The sequence below is a fragment of the Ursus maritimus genome, unplaced genomic scaffold (genome assembly GCF_017311325.1).
Source record: "Ursus maritimus isolate PB19 unplaced genomic scaffold, ASM1731132v1 scaffold_4, whole genome shotgun sequence".
Lineage (NCBI taxonomy): Eukaryota > Metazoa > Chordata > Mammalia > Carnivora > Ursidae > Ursus > Ursus maritimus.
The window spans coordinates 92,644,717-92,668,777 of NW_024426552.1; the positions used below are offsets into that span (position 1 = coordinate 92,644,717).

The following is a 24,061-nucleotide window of genomic DNA, read 5'->3' on the forward strand; positions in this document are numbered from 1 at the left end:
TAAAATAAAATAAAATAAAATAAAATAAAATAAAATAAAACAAGTCACCTCATTTATAATATTCTGTTAGCAGTCCGAGTTGACTAAAATAAAGAGAGAGAATCCACGTGGAGGAACAGCAAGGTGGTAGATATGTAAATGAGGAGGTTATCTTCTCTATTCCTACCCAGTTGAGTGTCCAGAGAGCTCCAGCCCCAGCTATTATCTGAGAGAAGAGTCACTTAGCTGAACCCAGTTAATCCTCAGAATCACAAGACAATAATACATTTTTTTAAGTCTCTAAGCTTTGGGATGGTGTCTTATATATTGATAGATAATCAATCAGGTGGCAAACATACTATAGGCATAGTAAAAAGACAAAAGACAAAGTTTCCCAAATTAAGGTGAATGATTCACAACAAAGAGTTAATATCTCATATATATATATATATATATGAGATATCTCATATATATATACGTATATATACACAGTTGTGTAATTCTGATCCACTAGGGAGGATGATACAAATTTTCATAATAATAAAAATGAAATTAAAATTCCATTGATATAACATTTCTCACCAAAATTCTGATAACATATTCTTTTGATAGTACAACCTTACATGGAGAATTTTATAATATGTTGCAAAATTATATTTGTATCTTACTCAATGACTCAGTAACTCTTGCATATGTTCGAAATGTTCCATATTAAAAGTTTTAATGATAGAATCGAAAGTTAAAATATCTCATATTCCAAAATGCCAGAGAACTATCCAACTTGGAATTAAAAAAACTAATATGAACATGATGGTTCTATTTTTAAAGTACTGCTGTTATTCTGATTTAGTAATCCCAAATATCACAAAATTGGTAAGAGCGGTTTTCCATGTGGGGAGCATAGTGGCTCAGTCAGTTAAGTGTCTGACTCTTGATTTCAGCTTAGGTCTGGATCTCAGGGTCATGAGTTTAAGCCCTGCATTGGAGCTCCATGCCCAGCATGGAGCCTACTTAAAAAATAAAAAATAAAATAAAAAAATTTTAAAAAGAGAGTTTTTTACAAATTAGAGAAAATATCCATAAAAAAAAATAATCCCTGAAAAACAATCTTCAATGTTAGGTTTACAAGGGTTATCATTTCAAAGTATTTTTACCCTCACTTCCAGATGGGAAAACCAAATCACGGAGAGACTGTGATGTTCCCAATGGCACAGAGCATTGTATCAGCAGTGCAGGAGTTAGCATATGGATTTAACCACTCTCACTGCAAGGTACTATCTTCTATGCCATGCTGCTAAATTTCATGGCAGTCAAATTAGTGGTAAAGGATGGTGGGTAATCACACCCATTGTGATGGTATGTTAGGGCCACAAAACTACAGAATAACAGCCCCCATAGGTGAAATCATTTAGGTAAAATTTCACTGTGGATTTTTTTTCCACTCGGGGTACTCCAAGGTTAAGTCCCCACACAGTGTTCCTACCCACACTCAGCCTCACTGTCAAAACGCTCTTTCTCTATTCTGCCAAAATAAAACATCATCTCCTACAATAGCATGAAATAGGGAGCAAACTCTCCAGTGTTGCATAAAATAATCAATTGTGACTGGGAAAGAAAACATGAGAATAACCATCAATATTTATCTTTATTCATTCTTTATCAATTTAAACCTTTATATATGTTTTATAATATATACAATGTTAGTTGAAAAGCACATGCATGTCACTTATAAATAAAAAAAATATTCATGGTGGTACATGAATAACTTTTTCTTAATGAAGTGAAGGTGGGAGACCTCTGTTCCAGAGTCCTCCTCTTTGCCCCCTGCAGGTGAGCCTACTCTTTTTTTTTTTTTAAGATTTTATTTATTTATTTGAGAGGGAGAGAGTATGCACAAACAGGGGAAGCAGCAGAGGGAGAGGGAGCAGACACCCTGCTGAGCAGGGAGCTCGATGTGGGTCTCCATCCCAGGACTCTGGGATCATGACTGGAGCCAAAGGCAGATGCTTAACCAACAGAGCTACCCAGACACCCCCAGCTGGGCCCACACTTAATGAACTGGCTCTAGCCAGGGCCCCACGTCTTCCACCCTGCCAGCCTCAATGCCTCAGTAGTGGTTGAGGGTCTTTTGTATCGAGCCAAGAAACTCAAGGTCCAGCAAATCTGCCATCCACCAAGGCTTCGGGCTTAAACAGAACTGGAGGGTGAATGGGGTTTAGGTCTCAAAAAAGCTCTTTCACATTATTTAATACTATTTCAATTACTTAGGTGTTTAAAGGATTTTCACGTGATATTCTGGTAACACCGTAACAATCAATCAATATTAATGTAACACTATGTTTATTGGAAATGGAGTCATAATTATAAAATTGGAAAATAGCCTCTTCATAGGTCTCTACTATATTTTATCCAACAATGGAAGTATGCCCCAGAATTTTATTGAATAAAAGAATGTGATAATCAACTTACCTTTTTCACGGTAATTTCCTGTCTATCCAAGACCACAGGTACTTCTTCCATCTACAGGACTGCAAAGTCCACCATTTTTACAGGTACATTTTAGCTCACAATTTGGGCCATACATTGTTTGGGGACATCCTACACTGAAAACAAAATATACATATATATATACTCATATGTATACATATACACACATATATATATACATACATACATATATGTATACATATATATATACACCAAACTGAATAAAAATGTCACCTGAACAAACATTTTCCCCTGTTTCAGATAAAGTAATCATATCTAATAGCAAAAGCAAGAAAATGTTCAAATTAAAACAACTACTCAGATGTTACCTTAAGGTAGAAAGGACGATCATTCATTCACGTTTTCAATCACACTACGCATTTTTACTGTGCTTATAACTGCATGCTCGGTATACTTTGGGAACTGGACATGCTCTAGCGAACAAACAGAGGTCAATCCCAGATTGGCATAGGAGCATTTTATATATTTAATTTCATAATTGATAAAGAAGACAGATAAGTGGTTTACTCCTTAATGACTTCGTGCTGAAGTCTGAAAAGCACTTGAGCATACAGTGGTGTGTGACACACACAAAAAGCAGCGTGAAGAGGAGCTAAGACGCAAGTGAGAAAAGCCAAGCAGACATAAGGAAGATGGAGACTTCATCATCAGGAGAAAAGGACTGAACGATGGGAAGTGTCCCCAGTAGGTGAGTAATGCACTACTCACATTTAGTTGGTTTTGCCATGAGGAGTATGGGCCCAGTATAGCCAGCTAATATGATTTTTTCAGGAAAACTCAAAATCCATACTTTATATCTAATCATTTAATCTTTGAAAGTTGGCAACTAATTAAAATTGCTTTACAGCACTGTGGAAGCCAAAACTGGTTCAGCCAATTCAAACACATTTGTGGCTAGATTTGGCCAAAGGCCTGTCATTTATACTTTCTAGTTTTTAGTATTTTTACATAATGATATTTTCCATATGAATTATCTCATTTAATGCTCACAAATATCCCTCTGATGTGGGTAAAAGTGTTCTTATTTACACTTGAGAAAACTGAGGCTTAGAGACTTAATTCTTTCTCAGGCTTAAGTAGCCAGGAAAGATAAAAACTGAGATCCAATCCCGAACTCCTGACTCCTCATCAACCTTTCTTTGTATTTCAGCTAGCGGGAGAGACATTAGAGATTTTTTTTGTTTGTTTCTTATTTACGCAAAGACACTTGTGTAATACATAACAGAGTTCGTACTTGAATTCAATCTGTATGACACTTTCTTTTTAGCCTTTATTTGACTTTAGTACCAAATGAAAGAAAGTTTTAAGTTGTTTATTTAAAAGACAGTTACAGCTGTACATTTAATGGTGGAATCACGACTAGATTTAATATTTCAACCTATCAAAATAAAGTAAAATAAATAAAATAAATAAAATAAAATAAATTTCAACCTTAAACCTCTCTGGAGCCCCATATCATGCTTTATTTTTTCTCTTAACATTGATTTTATTGCCTTTTAATATACATATAACTCACTTATTAATTATGTTCTTTGTTCACTCTTTTCTCCAGTAGAAAGCAAGTTGCAGGACTGGGATATTATGTATTTTATCCGTATGTTCCATATGTTTAAAACAGGCATTGGCATTAAATAAGTATTTTTGAATTGAGTGGATAAATGACTGAATATATCCAGAAATAGTCCATACCTAGTAAAACATATGTATGTGTATCTCTCTTACCCTTTAACCCTTTTTTACCCAATAAGTTAATATAGATACATAATATTGTCAAATTTTCTTCTTTTATAAATAAAATTTCCCAGGATTTTTCTAAATTAGTGCATATAATAGACCTGTCTCATTGTTTTTTATCAGCTGCATAGGATTTATTTCATCTTAAAAGATTTATTTTACCACACCACTATGATGGGCAGGTAGGTTGTTTAAAATATTTTGCTACTACGAGCAAAACTGTAATGAATATCCTTATGGAAGTCTTTACTCATATATACCACTGTATCTGTGGGGTAAGTCACCAGAAGACTTTTTTTTTTTATAAAATAATATGGGTTCTAAATCGTGTAAGATAGTATCAAATTTCCTTACAAAGAGATTTGCAAATTTAGTAAGAAGGATTACCAATGTGCCATTTTCTTTTGTCAAACTAGTATATTATAAGAATCTAAAGATGTTATATAAATGTAACTTTAATTTGGATTTCTTACATTATGCATGATACTTATGTCTTTTCATAAGATCTATGGGTATTATAGATTCTCTTCTTACTAATACATAAGTTCTCTTAGCTTATTAAAAAAAGTTGGTCTTTTTTTTCTTCCATTTTAAAATTTTTTTGATACTTTTTATCTTTTATGCCTTGAACAATTTTTTTTTATTTCTTTTAAGTCAAAACACCATGGATTTTTTTTTCTTTTATGGGCTCTGAATTTTTGTCAAGATTTATAATATGGCTTTCCAAAAAAACTTTAAAAAATCCTAATGGTAATTCTAGTACTCTCAGAGTTTTTGTCATTATCTCTAAGTACTTTATGCACTTGGAAGTAATTTTGGTGAACCAAATTACTTTTACAAGAGTTACTTTTGTCTAGATTGCTGGTCATTTGACTTAACGTAACTTATTAAATAATTCATATTTTCCCTATGTTTTACTTTAGTCTTCCACATTTTTGCTTTAAGTTTATTTTATTGTTTTTTTTTCACTGATTTTCATCACTTTTTATTTACTAACATAAATATTTTGGAATATAAATTTTCCTCTATTTTCTGAATTGGCTTTACCTGATGGGATGTGAATGTCGTCACTGTGTTTTTAAATTTCTGAAATACTGGTTTTGTTTGCCCTTTTTGAGCCATTGATTATTTAAGAAGGAGATTGCAAAATGCCCATGTAGTATAGTGTGGTGGGTTTTTTCCCTGGTAGGGAGTTAGTTTTGTTATTAGTTCTTCTTTTACTACTTCGTGGTCATAGAATGCCCTAAATCATACTTTTTGGGATAGATTTACTTTCTTTTTCAATTTTTGTTAATATTTCATGCATACCTGAAAAAGATATAATTTTTTTTAGGGAACAGAGTTTGGTTTACAACAATTAGATATACCTTACTAATTATGTTCAAACTTCTTTTATAAACTTATTTTTTTTCCTGCATATGTGTATGCAGTTTTATGTGTATGAATTAACATTAATGAATTAATCTTCTACTGATAAGCTCTTGCTATTTCTCCCTGCATAGCTATGGCTTTTGCTTTATGAATTTTAATACTGTTATTGGTTTTATACATATTCATTACACTTCAATCTTCATTGTCAATTTTATTCTCTATTATTATAAGTGCCCTTCCCATTACTTGCATATTGCTATAAAATTTAAGATTGTTTGATACTGATATTATGACCACTGTTTTATTTTTCTCACATGGTTTTTGTGTGGTTGTACCGATTCATTTACTTTCATTTTATTTAGGAGTCTTTTTTTCTAAGCTAACATGGGTGCTTTTTCTCTCTTGCTGCTTTCAAGACTTCTTCTTCAGTTTTTAGAAGCTTAATATTGATGTGTCTTTTGCAGATTTCTATAAGTTTATCCTGTTTGTCATTCACACAGCTTCTTGAATCTGTAGGTTTATATTTTTTGTCATGTTTGGGAAATTCCAACCATTATTACTTTAAATATTTTTCAGCCCTATTCTCTTTCTCCTCCCCTCTAGGATTTGGTTGACAAAAAAAAGTTAGATCTTTTTTAATAGTTCCACAGGTCCTTTGAGATCTTTCTCTCTCTCTCTTTGTCATTTCTTTTCTTTTCTCTGTCTATTGTTTAGACTGGGTAATTTTCTACTGTTTTATCTTCAAATTTACTGATCCATCCCTTTGTCCTCTCCATTCTGCTATTAAGCCCATTCACTGAGTTATGTTTTATGTATTTTTGTTTCTTTTGATTATTGTATTTTCCAATTCTCAAGTTTCTATTTGCTTCTTCTTTATGCTTCTTATTCTTTGTTTTATTCTTATTCTATTTTTCTATTTTTCTTCTTATTCTATTTTTTTAAATTTGTTTCATGTATGGCCATAGTTGCTCACTGAAGCATTTTTATTTATAATGGTTTATTTAAAATTCTGATCAGATAATTTTATAATCATCTGAGTGTTGTTATCTGTTGATTATATTCTTGTTCAAGTTGAAATTTTCTGGTTGTTGGTATGATGAATAACTTTTAATGAAATGTGGATATTTTGAATATTATGATATAAGATTCCGGATCTCATTTTAGCAAGTCTCCTATGATACTGTACTTGCAAGGAAAGAGGTTCATCAGAAAGAGTTCTCTACATAGCCTCCAAGTGAAAGGGGGTATAAATGTTCCTTATTCCTGCTGTGCCAGTGTGAGGGTTCAGACTTCCCATGGGGCCTCTGTTGGCACCTATCTGACAGGGGGGTAGAAGTGCCTTTTATGGCTCCCGACTCCACTTCCATTGACACTGCACAGGGTGGCCTCATTTCTGTTTGGTGGTTGTGAAAGTCCTGACTGTCCACTGGACCTCCTGTGACATCACCCTCGAAGGAAACAGTGCTGTCTCTATAATGTCTGATGGGGGTGGAAGTTCACAGTCTCCACATAGTTTCCACTGACATTGCCAGGGGAGGGGATACATCCCAATGTGGCAGGGATAAAAGTACCAGCCCTTTCTTTCACACCATCTTGGTGCAGGGCAGGGTGCCTCATATATCCCCTTGGAGTCTGAAGGGTAGACTCTTCACTTGGCCTTTGCTGGTGGGGTTGGAGTCAAAGATAAAGTTTTATTCTTTAGTGTTTGACTGGACTATTTACCAGTTATTGTCTAAGAGTTTTCTATCTTGCTTGGCTGCCCTTTTCCTTGTCTTTCTTTTAGAGAAAGTGGGCATATCTTGGATTTTTTTTTTTTTTTTTTTGGTCTACACCTATTTGCCTTCCAGATTGCAGGTTCTCCACCACCCAGCCCAGGATATATGAGTCAAAAATGAAAACCCAGGGAATTCACCATTCCTGTTCTCTAGGTCTCTGAAATCCCTAGTGAGTCTGCCTTGTTCTCTCCACATCAGAGATTCTTATGTTTGTTTTTGATATAGTGACTAGAATTTTTACTGTTTAGAGGGAGGAATATGGAAAAATGTATGTATGCTATCTTTAAGTTAAGTCTTATAATTTTATATAATCTAGGGACTCTTCTTTAGACAGTGAATATATTATTACATACCATAATTAATTTCTTTATTCAGCATATATTGGCTCAGCAATGTTAGTGGTAATGGAATTAATATGATTTTCCTTTCTCCTAATTTTTCTCATTCCTCTCCTCCAACTGACTTTAGTCGGCTATGTTTTTATTCTTAAATTCTCAGTTCTAGCATTTTAAAGTCCAACATTTACCTTTATACACTTAAATATGCTTATTGAATTATCATATTTAAACAATAGATTTTAGCACAGATCTATCCCTCCCATTTGCAACTTCTAATGAAGAAATGAGACCAGTATACTTAACCTCCTCCATCTTCTCTTTCCTTCCAGTTTATGCCTGTTTTGCTAAACTATCAAAATTGTTATTATATTAAATATTTATATACTTATCATGTGACCATAATTTGTTTTAAACTTAGCCCTAATAAAAATAGATTTAATACTCACTAATAATCTTTTTACCAGAGATTTTCCATTTATTACTTGGCTGCTCAAATTTATCCTCTACTATTTCTTCAAAAATATTTTATGGCTACTATATCCTCAGCAACTTTTTATTATTAAAAATAGTTATTTATTTTCAGTCATACTATACTTGAATAACTGTTTAACTGTGTATAAAACACTTAAGTCATATTTTTTCCCAAGAACTTCATAGGCATTGATTAACCACATGCAAGCAACGGTTGTGATTATTGCTGTGGGGTGTGAGGCCAGACTGATTTTTCCCCTCTTCATACGAAATCTCACATTTTTTTCTTTTATCCCCAGTGGAACTTCCCCTTGCTTATGATCAATCTTAACTAGAGTTTCCAGGAATAGAATGTATTCAATCTGTAGCATCAGATCTTCTTTCATTAAAAAACAAAATCTTGAATATTATATTTGAATATTTCCTTTTCCATTTATGTATTTGTCTCTCTGTTTTTCTATTTCTTTGTTTCCACTTTCCTCAAGCTTACCCTCCATTGACCTGGCTGTCACATACGCAGATTCAATCCTCCTATTACCTGTATTCAATATGGTCTTCATTTATATGATGTGAGGTTTAACTTTCATTTCCACTTCTTTCTGAGCTCTGCCAGCTTACTTTTTCATTTTCCTTTGTTGTCTTCTCATTTATTCCACGAACCTTTGTATCTCTGCATAGCACTCACAATTTGTAGAGAGCGCTTTTTCATTATGTCCTTCGAATTCTTGGAAAAAATTCTGGTTAATATTTCCATGTGCTCCATAGCAAAACTCTTCTGCTCTATGTCCATCTGCTTTTTGTTTTCTTATTCCTTTTCTCCTTTTCCCTTCTTATAGAATTTGCACTAAAAATGTAACCAAAGCTTTGCATACTTTCATATATTGCTTCCAAAATGAGAGGAGGGTTTTTTGGGGGGTCTTTTTATGCATCAGGTTTTTGTTTTTGCTTTCATTTTCTTGTATCAGATTAGTTTTGTGTGCACCAGCTATTTTGGGGGAAGGTAGTATGGATCTGGGGCTAGAAAAATTATTTCAGCTAGTTGGCAGCCTCCTTGGCCCAGAGTAAAACTCCATATGACACAAAGTTGTGGTTCGTGTGTTTGTGTGTAGGCTTAGCTCCCTTTAGCTGCAAGGCTGCTAATTGCCCATAGATTATCCTTTATTCTAGAGCGGAGTTGAAAAGATGATGGTTCTGTGCACTTCCTGGTTATATCCCATTTTTCCTGCAACTCTGTGATGTCCAGTGGGGTTCAAGGTAGATCCTGTAGGATGCTCATGCAACCAACCCTGCTTTTTTAACAAAGGTCATTGGTTTTGCCCCTCTGTGTGTGCGATGGAGAAGTGGTTCTCTATATGTCATTTCACTGAACTTGAGAGTTCTTCTATTATGATTATTATTGTGAAAATAATGAATAATAGGATCTAGAACAAGACAATTTTGTGGTTTTTAACAAAGATCATGTTTTCCTTCTGTCTCTCATTTTTCTTACAGCTCTCAATAGGCTTCTGAAAGTTGAAAAAAATATAAAACTTTTCAGTTCTTATAATTAGACATTCCTAACACACAATTTTAGGCAGTTTTACAAAAGTTAACCAAAGTTATTTCAAAATTTGCTCCTAGTCAAGAGTATACATAAATTATTCTTTGTTTTTATTTTCAATTCTTGTTTACCCTCCAGTAGGCTATTTTGTATATGGCTCTGTGAGAGTGTGTACTTTCAGGTTATTAAAGCCACATTTAAGAAGAAAGTGTAATAAACAATGCCCATTTAATTATATTCCCTGGCACCAATCTGTTTTCATAGTGTAGCTTAGTTAGTGCCTGGACGGACAAGGTGACCCTGCAGCCATTGTTACCTTGCTGACACCTGGCTCCCATCTGGCTAGGTGGACACTGGCACCCGCCAGTCACTGGGTCATGCTGTCCTGAGCCACAGGGACACCGTTGGTCACAGTCCTGCCCATAGTGATCCTCAGGACAAACTGCAGGAAGGAGCAAAACAAAACCAGATTTTTCTTATTAAAACATTTTGCCAGTCAAGACTTTAAAAACCTTGTAAATACATGACCCTTTCTTTTAATCAAATAGGTTTCCTTGTCTTGCCTTCTGTTTGGTTTTCAACTTAAAAGGTTACTTTGAAAAAATAAAACAAAAAAAGGAACTGCTCAAATTGTTGCTTACTTAGTGCAATTTTGGTTGACATCAGGAATTCCAACCAAATATCCAGTGTCAAACACTTACATATATGATATAAATGACTCCTACAAACTCAGTCTTGCTTTACCACTTGGCTGCCTTAGCAAATGTGTGTGTGTGTGTGTGTGTGTGTGTGTGTGTGTGTGTATGCATGCGTGCATATGTGTGTAATAATCTTGAGTATGTTTCCTCTTAAAGTCCACTCTGGAATTTCAACTTACACTTCGATACATCAACATAGAATCTATTATGCTCATATCTCCAAATATCATCTATGTATTTGTTAATTTATTTGTAAATTTATTGTTTATTTATTAAAATCAACAAATTTGTTAAATTATCTTTTGAAATTTAATTTATTAATACATTAACACATCTATTCATTTGTCTGTTTGCAACTTTATTCCACAAATTCATTGAGATGTTAATCAAAATACAGATAACACTCAAAGATAAAATAAATACTTGTGAGAATCAAGTGAAGAAAAAAATATAGTTACAATATAGACATAAATGAACATCACAATTCTTTGAACTTGTAAGAGGTGGACTGCAAATTGGCTCTGACCTACCTAGCTGTCAAAGCAAAGAAAGAAAAATACTCAGGTATAAGATCACAGCTTTCTGAAGACAAAAATACTCCCAATATTCAGAGAAATCAAAACTCTTGAAGATGCTTTGGCCTGAGGAAATTAAGAAATTTCCCTCAATGATTTTCTTTGAGGAACAAAAGGGCCAGTTAGAGCCTTCCTTAGGAGATGTTTATGGGTTGGCTTTAACTCAAAGACAACTTGGCTGCTGAGGCCTCAGAAGCAATATTCACTAGGTTTCAATTTTCCACTATATGGAGCCAGGACTTTGTCCTACTTGTCTTTTATCTTCAGAACATCAGGGTACTGAGGTAGGGTAATTAAAATTACCTTCATACAAAGAAGACAGATCAACTACCTGCCTGGGCAAAATAAGCATTTGGATATCTTTAGCACATAACAATTTAGTACCCTGCCTGATCACCAACTTCGTTATCATTCTTCCAACAATTACAGCACTTCTATCTTTTATAAAAGATCTATTAATAGTTCTTTTATTCTTTTAATTCTAAAGTATAAAATACAGAATAGTGCACAAAAAACATAAATGTGCAGCCCAATGAAGCATCAGAAGCGAACATTCTCAAAAACAGCAAATGGGTTGAAGAACGCAATATTGCCAGAACTACCTCCCCATCATGCACTCTCCTACGCATTGTTCCTCTATCCTCCCTAAAAATCATTATGATCTTGAAAAATGCCCAAATATTTAGGAAATGTCAAATCTGATAAGACCAAAATGTATTTGCTAAGTATATTCCTACAGTGACTAAGCTAGTACATTTTTAAGGGATCTTTAATTAACATCTGGTCCCTTAAACTTTATGTCAATAGTTGTCTTTGTGATGGGTAGTTAAGTCTTTAAATTTTAGGGAACTGGTAACTTTTTGGTACGTAGGGGAACTACTTAATTTTGAGCTGGAAATTGCTAGGGATAAATTGTGAAACTTTAACCAATGCATTTGACTTTGTGTACACAGGCGTCCCCACTCCACTCTTATCTTATGGAACAGATTTTTTAATCCTGACTTGAGTCTAGCATTGCTGGGATATGAGAGGTTATGACCAAAGGGCTCTCTTTGGCTGCCTTCACAGCTTTAGCTCTCAAACTCCTGATGTAAGTACTCCTCCACCTAGAATGTAGGTCAGTTGGTGTTTGCCTTTACCGCAGTAAATTATTAAGCAATAATTGCAGTTCTTACTAAGTGCAGTTCTTAAAAACTCTACTTTAGCATATCCACTTCATAATTGGTAGACTGCCTTACTTCGACGGGAGTCAGCGCCAGTGAAGCCAGGAGGGCAGTAACAGGTGCCAGTCTAGGTGTCAAAGCTGCCGCCATTAAGGCATTTGCACATCCTTTGGCAATTTAGACCTTAAGTGCCTTTTGGGCATCCTGTTGAAGGAGAACAAAACCATATGTGATACTGTAACTCAAAGCAATCACTATTTAAATTCATGCCCATAGACATGTGGCTTACTCAACATTCCAAATACCGTTCTTTGGTATTTTCAATCCTCAAGCTAGTGATTCAAGGCATGGACTTATCTGAAGAGGTGAGACCATATAGATAGATGCCTTAGTAGTACGGTTGGGGGCATAATGTTACTGATGCTGCTCATTAATAAAATACAGGAAACTTAACTTTGAGTTTCCTTGGAAATTTGCCCACTTTTAGAGAGTGCTCAGAATAGGTGACAATTTGCCAAACAAGGCTATTTCATTCCAGTCTAGATGAATTCATTATTTTGATTAATGTGTAAGTGTTATAGTTTGTCTTGTCTGGAATGATCTGGGTTTAATACAAGTAAGAATTCAAAATGGCGTGAAGCATCGAGAAAGAATCTTCATTTAGTTTCTCACTTTCCTACTTTCACATCCATGGATATATGGCCTACCATGATGATACCTGTGTAACAAATAGATAAATGGCCAGAAATCAAAATAAAGGGAGATGAAACAGGACAAAGAGTAAGATGAAGACCAATTATCTGTGCAATGATTGAAAGACTGGGGATGTTTATTCAGGAGAAAATAGAGTTAAGAAGATAGAAATGCCTTTAAACATGGAAAGGCAGTCTTGTGGAAAAGAAGAAAGGCAGATTTTATCTCAATAAGCAAATACTTTCTGAAAAGTATTTCATGAAAGAGCTTTCCAAGATTGGAATAAGCTTTTTCAGGAGTCATGGTTACTCATCTCTGTAGGAGTTCAGAGACAGGATAAGTATACAGTAGAGAAAATATAGAGGATATTCAAGTACTTGATTAACTTTGAAGCATTTCCATCTGTGACATTCTCCTACTCTGTGAAATGCCTGATACTTTCAAGTCTTAAAATTGTAAAAGTTTGAGTTTCTAGAGACCTCATGTCCATCTGGTTCAATTCTTATTTTAAGATGATGAAGTTAAGGCCCACAGAGTGAGGTGACTTGGAATATATATTGCACAAAATTCTGTCACCTGTTAAAGATAACCATCTTTATCCTTGCCACATATTTAAATGTGAGACTGTAGGAAATTTTGAATAGACTGTGATTTGAAACCTACATATTTCACTTAGTAACATTGTGGCTTGATCTCCTTTTTTGGACTTCTAGTTCTTAATTCCCGAAGGGGATAATAACAAAATCATGGGCCTGTTGTGGTGACTAGAGTGAACAAATACATCGCCAAACTCAGCTCCCAAGTCAGTGTGGCCATTATTTTCATTAAATGATGGCAGTATCAATGCTAGGCGTTCAGCAAAACCCTTCCCCTATCTGCTTGATCTGAGTCAAAGTGTTGGGTATTTGCCTGAGGTTCTTGGAAGCATAACTCTAAAAGTGACCAAACTAGACAAGATGGCACTTGTTTCCTTCCTTTTATCTTGTGTTTTTATGTAAGAATCAGATAGTAAGGAATATTTTTTAAGAGTATTTGACATGTAGCATGTTTTAGAGGTAGCAACAAAGAATGGATTTTATTGAGATTCAGGTTGTTTATAATCCCCATATATGTCTTGTCCTAAATTCCAGAGTTCTCACCTTGAGTCTCAAACCCAAAGAGGGCTGCCTCTTTCTTCCTTTTTCTTCCAGTTTTAAAATAAAATTCTTCATAACGGAGATGGAAAGCAAAACACTGCAGTTATTCATACCAAAGGTTATTTCTGTGCTGTAGCTGCTGTATTTCTTTATTCCTCTGTATGAAAAATAATGGCTTCACTTTACAGTCGCTTCTCTCATTCCCTCCTCCCAAGGAATATCAGTTCCCATAGCTCATTGTCTTTGGTACATAACATTCATTGGTCCTTCCTAAGAACTTGTTTTTTGCCTCACAAAAAGTTCAATAGAGCATACCTAAAAACAAAATTAGTGATTAAAAAAGTCTTCATCTCCTCCTCTTCTCCTATTCACCAAGATACAAAATGCTTTCATGTCCATTCAGGTCAGACTTTTGGAATGCAAATTTTTACAGCATTTTTTATCATTACTATGTGTGACGCTTAAGAAGAATGCTTGCTTGATACTAGAGAAAATACACATAAAGCAAGCTGAAGGTATGGAGTCTGAAATAATGAAGACTGGTGTGTACTGCTGGGATGTTGCTTCCCAAAAGGAGGTTAAATTAATTAGAGTTGATTGGTATAGAAAATTCTGTAGTCACATTGCTATGAAGTGAAAGCTGGCATGAATTTCTGTGCAAGTAAGGAAAAGAAAACACCTGATAATGTGAAATTCATGTACTTATTAATGAGGAAAATGTCAAACTATGGATATAATCATGGATATAAAAGAATTTGCATCTCGGTTTAAAGGGAAAAAAGCTCATGGGTAATTACTTGATAAATTTAAATAACTGATATCTACATATATTTATATTATATTTATCATATATATACATATGCCTATATTTTTAGATCACTTTCATGTGAGTTGAAGTTACTTGGGAGACATAATTTCCCTCTGACGTACACTCATTTTGCAAACTATCTTAATGGTGGTTTTATGTTTGTTAGAATCATCCTTCATGGTTACTTCTTGTACACAGAAAACAAAATCACCTGAGTGTTAGCCTTCAACCTAATTATCCTTTTGAAATTGGGACACTGAACTTGATGAAATTTACCTACTAATGAGTATGCCATCTGTTGAAAGACAATGTGTGTATAACCTCTTAGCCTCAAAACTCATTAAATTTATATCAGGAGTACAGTATATGTTTACAAAAGGCCCCACAAGTTTTTCTCCCCAAGAATAAGTTATTTACTGACAATTCTACTTTCTCATATAATTCTGTAGCTATGTGAAAGTTTGACTTCTGGAATCATGCACACATCCTTTGCTCAAACATTCACTATATTTAACAAGGGAACACATGCTCGGGACATAATGATTTCATTTGGCCTAAGTGAAATTCAGTCTCCCCTCCCTCATTTCCTAAGTTCTATTTTGATCATTACTTGGCCTTTGCATTATCCTTTACAATTATTTCTCCTGGGAAACTTCGTTTTTCTGGCAAGGGATATTTAGATATTTCCCATCGGGAGATGACAACATTTTCCCATCCTTGCACCATCCCTTCTTCTTGAAGGAGACTGATTGGATATGGATTCAAAGTTCTGATTTGTTTAAATATGAAAAGTGACTCTATACCGTGATGTTGTAAACAACAATTGGAAGTTTCATTAAAAACTTAGAACAAGCAAGGTTGTGACTGTATCCCACGATGCTTAGCTAACAAACAAATTAGAAGCATGAATGTGTTTTCCACAGAGTCTTTTCCTAGTATTTGACCAGGTTACTACTTACACTAGCTACTGTCACACAGTTTTGTTTTATTCTTAGAAAGAGGTGCTAAGGTTTGGTCCGCCTGAATTCTTAGTGCTATGAGCAAGATCATTAAACGCAAGCTTCTACTGATGTTTTGATGTCTTCCTCCTGGCGCAGGTGTGCTATCTATGGCCCATGCTTCTCAAAACCTTCTATACCAAGGGTGTTCTTATGAAAATTGTCAAAAGAACTGCCCGTGATTTTTAGAGGACTCCAATGCCTTAAATGCTCTCAAAGAGTTATTATAAATAGTGGGTATTACAGTTTGGAGAAATAAAAGATTTCCAGGGTATGGAGTTACTTTGCAATTTCTCATTGGTCGTAAAATACATAGTATGGTGAGTTTCTATCTACTGAGCAGTTTGTTTTTCCCCACATGCTGTCCACAGGCTGAGACCAACCTGCCCATTATAAATTATGGACAAATGGTGAGATCCTACTACAAGTTTGTCTGCTTCCTCTGACCTCTGCCTAGAGAAAATTTTGATTCTCTGCTCCAAACTCGAGAACATGAAAGCCCAGTTGTTTTTGGCTGCTGAAACTTTTGCTTTTGAGCCAGCTACACCTTTTATGGATATTTTCTTGAACCCTTTTTCGTAGTTCTGTAATTACAGTGGATGTTGCCAAGGAAACTTTGCAGCAACTCCCAACCACGTGTTGCCTGGAGCTGAGCCAATCTGACTAGTCAGGGAGCCGCTCCCCGACTCAGCCTTGATTTTACAAGGTGGAACTCCTTTCCTTCAACCCAAGGTAGCTTGCCTTCTGACGTGGAAGTACTACCAGCTCTATGTAACTTGTTTTTTTTTTTGTTTCATTTTAAAGATTTATTATTGATTGATTTGAGAGAGAGAGTGAGCATGCATGCAAGAGGGGGCCAAGGGAGAGGGAGAGAGAGACTCTCAAACAGACTCCCACTGAGTGCAGAGCCCCATGCGGGGCTTGATCCTATGACCCTGAGATCATGACCTGAGTTGAAACCAAGAGTTGGATGCTTAACTGACTGAGCCACCTAGGCACCCCTCTGCGTAACTTGTTTTTATTTTATTAAGATAAAATATCCTTGATATCAAGAAGAAATTCTTCCTGAGAAATGTGATTCTTCAAAAGTAAGGAAATAACTTTCTTCCATTACAAGGGTGTTTGATATTCGCCATAACCAAAATAGAGTTGAAATTTTACTAATTTTATATTTTAATTCTTCAGTTTAAGTTTGTATACCCACAATGGAACAATGGTTATGGGTTACAAACAAAATACTAATTGAAACCATTTTCATGAATGCTTAATAGTGTTTTTAGTTGATAATATTTAAAATTAGGGCAAAAGTGAGAAGTGATATTCAAAATATATATTATGTGGCTTGTAGAAAATAGAAATCAATAGCTTGACCATAAGTCTATGTTTTATGGGGGGCATGTAGGGGGAGAATCCAAAAATCATCCATATACTTGCAGAATTAAGAAAGAAAAGTGGAAGGAATCTGCTACAGGAGCGACTAGGGAGAAAAGAAGAGCAGTGGCCAAGTTGGGGGAAAAAATGAAACTGAGGCCAAATCATTTTATTTTTAAACCTATAAAAAGTACATTATAAATAATTACAAGCTTAAAAATTAAGTAGCTGACTGAACATTTTAACATGCTCCTTGGGACGTTTTATCATGTGTTCCCTCTAACCATTTTCGATGTTAAAATGTCCTAACAAATCAATATAAGGTGTTTGGTCTAGGGACTATCCTTTTTTATTACAAAGCAGTGAGCCAACTGGCATTCTGTCCTTTAAACAAGTTACTGTTTTCATTCCAGAATAACAATTTGTGTAATTTGATTGTTCCTAAGCAGATCCTGGAACTAACTTTATGAATCACTTTAAATATCTTCCCATTGGCTGTATATTGATTGTTACCAATCAGTTCATATTATCTTTGTTCTTTCTTTTTCTTTCTTTCTTTCTTTCTTTTCTTTCTTTCTTTCTTTCTTTCTTTCTTTCTTTCTTTCTTTCTTTCTTTCTTTCTTGTCTTTTTCTTGGGGATATTTGGCAACATAGGAGAAAGGGTTACACAAGAAAGCATGTGTTTTCAACCATTCCAATAAACCTTCTCACAGGACTTGTTATAAATTAGAAACTTGAATTAACATTTGCCCTTTAACATTCTGACTGATGACCCATCCTACTGGTGTCTCTTCGATAAATTACAAAAAAGCGCAGAACATACTTACGGAGATGACAGCGGTTTCCACGGTAGCTGGGCAGACAGGTACATCTCCCCGTGACTGGGTGACACTCTTCATTCTCAGCTGAACACTGACATACCTGTTTACAGTCCTTCCCATGTGTGCCTGGTGGACAAACTAAGGGAAAGAGGAAATGTAAACCCAATGAATTAAATTTGTCTGTGTAAATATAGCTCTAAAAGTGAAAGCAGGGAAAAATTTATTAAATAAGACCATTGCCTACAGAAGTGCGCTGCCCTTTGGGATTTAGGTTTCATTAAATTTACTTGGGGATTACTTCACTGTTTGATTTTGTTTTGTTCAGTCAATTTGTGACCGACTGTCAAGGGCCGGCTGCAATTTTCTTGTCACTGAAGAAAATCATAGGGTGATGTCAGGTAAAATCAACTAAAATAATAGTATAATTCATGAGGGACCACGTATCTGGATAAAGATATTTTTTCTGGTGCAGCCGGTTTAAATTCTCAAGGTTGTTTCTCTCTGCACATTAGCCCGTACTGTATTTGTGTCACTTGTCAGCTACAGTGCTGGGTTGTGCTGTTTTCTTTTTAAGGCCGAGCAGTAAAAGCTTTCCCTCCAACTTCTAAATAATACCATGCCATTTTGTTAAGAAAATAAAAAGGTTTCTGGGTATTTTTCAGCTTACAAAACGGAGTCAAATAGACATTTTAAGTTTCACGGTTGCGACCAATGACAATTCAAACAAAATCAGTAAAAAGAAAAGTCTAATAATGTGGTTATTATATGTCCTGTGGACCCAAAATTGAATAATAACTTCTGGAACAACCTTTTTATTTGTCACCTAGAGGGTATGGCATCATGGAAGAAGGGTTTGAGAAGGTTCTTTTCACACTGGAGAAATTATTGACTCTTTTGTTCACTGCATCCATGCTTAGCATTGGCTGTCCCGTATGCCTATGGTGTCACTTGTTTTCTTGGCGTCCACTGTCTTTAAGAATATTTCATCTTCCAGTTTTCTTTAAGTAAAAATAACAGCAATGGTAGCAATTCTACTTCAGGGGCCATTTGTTGCTTGCTTAGCATTAAAAACAAAAAGTAATTGAAACACAGGGCAATTAATCAAAAAAGAGGGTTCCCCCCCCTCCTTTCTTGATTGGGATATATACAAATCACAGAGCATTAGGTGGAATCTGACTCAGCATCTGAACAGCTATTTGAATGGTCTGTTGTTGGCCTAGACATTCTTTTAGCTAAGATTCACCATTTGTTCAAATATATATCAAAAAAGCATTTATCTGGTATGCCAGAAAGCACATCTGGCTTTACTGCCTGAGAAGTTTATTAACTTTGTTTGTTAATAAGTGGCTAGGCCAGAAGAACTGAGCGCGGCATTTCAGACATGACTGAGACTCTTACTTCCTTCACCTGGGTCGTCAGGACACACGTGAGGGCATCACTTACATTCCACCGTAATGTGATGGGAAGGGAGTTCCCCCAATGGAAGTTTTTTAACATGGAAGGCTGACAAATAATCAGAAAAATCAGAATATGTTTCATTAGAGGCTTCCAATAACTTTAGAACCAAGAGCTGCAGTTATTACAAATTCTTCCCATCACTGGGAAGACCTGTTTTGGCTGCAGGGTTATGTGAGCATAAAGCTTGGTTTCCCCGTGGCAAATACGACCACAAAGCCCTGTGCTCTGTGGAGATCGATGACATTGAGAAGTCCAAGGGGCTGTGTTGAACACAACAGGATTTGTGTAGTAAGTTCCAGTACCCCAATATACTTAGTCATTTTCCATCTTGAGATTTGGGGCCCACCGGCATAGGGCTCTGAGTAAAGTGACAGACTGGTCTGCTCTGAGGGAGAGCCATCATGATGAATATTGTGCTGATTTGCAAGCATCCATTGACTGCTGTGTGGGCCAGAGGAAATGGTGTGAATTTTGAGTCAGGTAGGCCCAGCATTGCCAGTGACCTGATCTCTGGCTTTAAACAAATTTCTAAAGCTCTAAGAACCTCAATGTCCTTTTCTGTACAATGGGATTAATAAAATCTATCTCACAGATTGTTGTCAGGAGTAACTTAGTGGACATAATAACATATGGGAATTTCATAGTGCCTCAATAAAATTTGTTTCACTTCCAATGAAATCTTATGTATAAAATTAGAATCAACTATTTGACAAAAGTGCTATCTTTGGGAAAACATTATGGATAGATGCATTCAGAATAATTATGAAAAAGTTATCTAATATTTAGAGATCATCTTTACATGCATCTGCTTTCAGGAAAAATTATTTTTAAGAGAAAAAAATTTCAAAACCATTAAAATCACATGACACACAGTTTCTGAAACACAAAAAGGTAAAATTTATCCATATTCTCACTAATTGTCCAATGTTTTGAGGCTTCATTACACCATTCACAAATGTTAATCACTTCTCCATCCCAAGAGCTCAGGCACATCCTTAGCTTTGATTCTTGAGCTTCAGAGGAATCAAAATCACAGAAGATATAAATTATCTTCTTGTGCAAAACTGACCTCTTAAAGCTCTTAAACTCAGTTCTCAAATGGATGTTTAAATGTCATTGAAGGAATTTACAATTTATATTGCAAAGCAATAAAATGAAAACTGAAATAAAAGCAAGAAAAAGTATTCTGAATGTTACCCAAAAGAATTTTTGAGAAATATTGCTGTATTTCTTAGATTACATACTCATTGTGAAAAACATCTATCAGTTGTCACCTGTGAAAAAAATGGTGACTTTGACTAAGACTTCAGAGGAAATCAAAGTTCGTGTAAAGCCTGCTTCATATCCTCTGAAAGAGAATGTGGTATGTTAATTTATTGCCTCGTGATCACAGATGGACTGCATTAGGGGGCATGCTTTCAACCCATCTTACAAGACAAGCAGAATTCTGGAATATTCTCATTCAGCAAGAAATATTTTCTGGATATCTACTCTGTGCCAGGTTCACAAGAGTGAGCAAAACTAAACATGATTCTTGTACCTATCAAGCTTGCAATAGTGGGGAGATAATTACAATAAAATAACCATCAAATAAGCATATCATTTAAAAATATTATAAGAGTGCAGGGTGCTATGAGAGAGTATAACATTGGGGACTCCACTTTAGACTAACAGGCATAGAATGGAGGGTGTTTAGTTCCAGATGTTTTCTTTGAAGAGACCACTAACCGAGATCTGAAACACTAGAGAGTGTATGTAGTGGGAGAGGGAAGGGGAGGGGAGAAAGAGTAAGGAGGAGAAAAATTTCCAGAGGGAAAGACCCAGGTCTATATGAGTTACTGACACTATTCCTACATAGGATGTTGGCAATAATATGCCTGCGTATTAGACAATGGTCAGGCTTACCTTATTTTAAGCATTTCTGTATTAGTTCCCTAGAGCTGCTATAATAAATTACCACAAATTTAGTGGTTCAAACAATATAAATTTATATTCTCACAGTTCTGGAGGTCAGAAGTCTAAAATCAAGGTGTTGACAGGGCTGTGTTCTTTCCAGAGAGTCGTGGGCTGGGGTCTATTTCCTTGTCTTTTGCAGCTGTAGAAACTGCCTCCATTCCTTGGCTTGTGGCCCCTTCCTCCATCCTCCCAGCCAGCAGTTTAGCTTCTTTTTTTCTCTGATTGCCTGTCTCCCTCTTAAAAGAACTTTGTGATTGCAGTGAATCCACCCACGTAATCCAGGAAAATCTCCCCATCTCAAAATCCTTAATTTAATCACTTCTGCAAAGTCCCTTTTGCCGTGTAAGATAATATATTCACAGATTCTAGGAATTAGGACAAGGGCATCTTTGAAAGGACATTATTCAACCTACCACAATCTCTGTATTCTGACATGTTTTAGGTAGCTTCTGATTTATTCCTTAGGGACCATGGTATTATAGACAGTCACATTTTTAACAATAACCTTATACACAACTCTTTATAGAAATCAACACAAATATCATATTTTAAAAACTATGTAAAATTTATATGGGAAAGCTATCACCAATTATTTTTTTTTCCTGATGTAAAGTTTGATGATTCATTAGTTGCGTATAACACCCAGTGCACCATGCAATACGTGCCCTCCTTGCTACCCATCACCAGTCCATCCCATTCCCCCACCCCCCTCCCCTCTGAAGCCCTCAGTTTGTTTCTCATAGTCCATAGTCTCTCATGCTTCATTCCCCCTTCTGATTACCAATTATTTTTTAAATATATATGTATATTTAATTAAAAGATCCAAAGGACAGCTTTTGACTTGGGATTTTTTGGAAAAGATCAGGGCCTCGAAATAACCTGGGAAGGAGCTTGGGCACCCAGAGACATCTAGAGGGGACAGGAAGAAGAGACTTCTCAAGGGCTAAAACTCAGAGAAATGAAGGACTAACTGTAGAACACAGTAGAAGTTTCTAGACCATGAACTACTTGCTCTTTTTAGCACTCTATGTAATAACATTTTACCTCTGCTTAACAATAAGCCACTTTAGGGGTCCTCCCCACCCATCTTTAGAACAGTATTTGCTTTTATAAATAGAGTGTTCCTTTAAGCAGATGCTATTATGCCCATAATAAATTAGAGAGACATTAGACCACTTGGCCAAACAACATGGCTATAAGTGGCAAAACCAGGAACAAAACTGTGGTGCGCTTGGGATAAGTTCTAAGGTATTTCCCACTCTCTCAAGGCTTCTTCTCAGGAGGTGAGAGGGATGTTGTAAACTATATAGCACTGAAGAGATTGCAAAGCTGTCAACAGGCAAAGTTGTGGTTTAATTTACTAGTTAGGTAAATCAGCCTGGAAAATTTTATATTGGAAATTTCTTGTTTACCTCGTTTACTAATTAGCCATCCAGAGCACTGGAAGAACCGGTCAAACCAGTTTGGAAGTAATGTGGTTCTTTCTGGCTGAAATTATCCTGGGCAACCAAATGACCACAAAACCTCTGCGGGGCGATTTCTACATGGATTTAAGCTGATTCTCCATATTAAAGCTACACTTTCTTGTTTGAATTAACCAGTGAATATACTCAAAAATAAGAATGATTCAACAGTGCCTGTTTTTCAGTTAGGTAGAATCTATATTGCTTTAATCATGAAGCTGTAAACTGAATATGGATAAATACCCAAAAGATTTTGGAAAGGGGAAAAATTATATTTTTGATTTGTCAGATTCTCAGGTATTTAACTGATTTTTATTGAAAACTGAGGAGTCAGCTTTGCTAAGATTCAAGTTGAGACAAAGTCGGTTACAGAGACAAGTTGGTTAGCTCTGACAAATCATAAACACTACACCTCACATAGTTTTACTGCAGGATAAACTTTCTAATAGTATTTTTTGCTTCCAAGAAATAAGAACTTTGTCAAGTGACTTCTGAAAGATGATTCATCTCTTTACTTTCCCCACTAAATTTAAAGATAAATGAGACACCAACTAGAAAATTTAATGAATTTGTCTTTATTTAATTGTCCTATCTACTCCCTTCTATAATTAATCATTTTCTGTGAGCAATATATCTGACTGGCAAACATTTTATGAGATGGCATACAGAATTCAAGCCATACATATAAGAAAATGCAACAAGTTGACTTTTTGTTTGGAAATTCATGACTGTCTTAGCGTTTGACGGGACACAGAGTAACTTCTTGTGGGAAGACCCTGTCTAGCCTGGCAAATAGATACATTGTGCAGTGCCAAGATCACAGTCTCTCCACTGTGACCGTTACGATCTCCAAGGCCATCTACACCAGCACAGTGTCCCTGACAAGCTAAATAAGCACAAGCAGAAAAGTGTTTTATACTGTCAAAACGAGCATCCACCATCCCATTAGCCGAGAAAAAAAAAAAAAAAAGCCTATGGCTCTCATGATCCGTAGAGAGGCGTATTCAAATTTCATCTAATACTTTGCTTCTCACAAATTGGGATTGACCTTCCATGGCTTATGGCAGCATATTTTGCTCAGGTCTTTATCAAAGGCCTGGTGATAGATCAGCTGTCATCCACCCGTTCCTCAGAATGTCTTTGTATTAAAGTAATGGTCCAGCAGAGCGGCCAGCCTGACAGGCAGGTTATTTATTTGCAATCTG

The 24,061-nt window shown here is 35.6% G+C and overlaps 1 long non-coding RNA gene across 1 annotated transcript in view; it reads right to left on the bottom strand.

Moving 5' to 3' along the window:
• Positions 1 to 24,061, bottom strand: part of LOC103680826 — an 80,163-nt gene that overhangs the window by 1,360 nt on the left and 54,742 nt on the right. Inside the window, exons 7-11 of the long non-coding RNA XR_573167.2 lie at positions 17,986 to 18,117; positions 13,985 to 14,296; positions 12,228 to 12,356; positions 10,033 to 10,158; positions 2,449 to 2,582 (exon numbers count right to left, since the gene is read on the bottom strand). This is a non-coding gene — a long non-coding RNA (uncharacterized LOC103680826). The remainder of the gene's footprint in view (positions 1 to 2,448; positions 2,583 to 10,032; positions 10,159 to 12,227; positions 12,357 to 13,984; positions 14,297 to 17,985; positions 18,118 to 24,061) is intronic.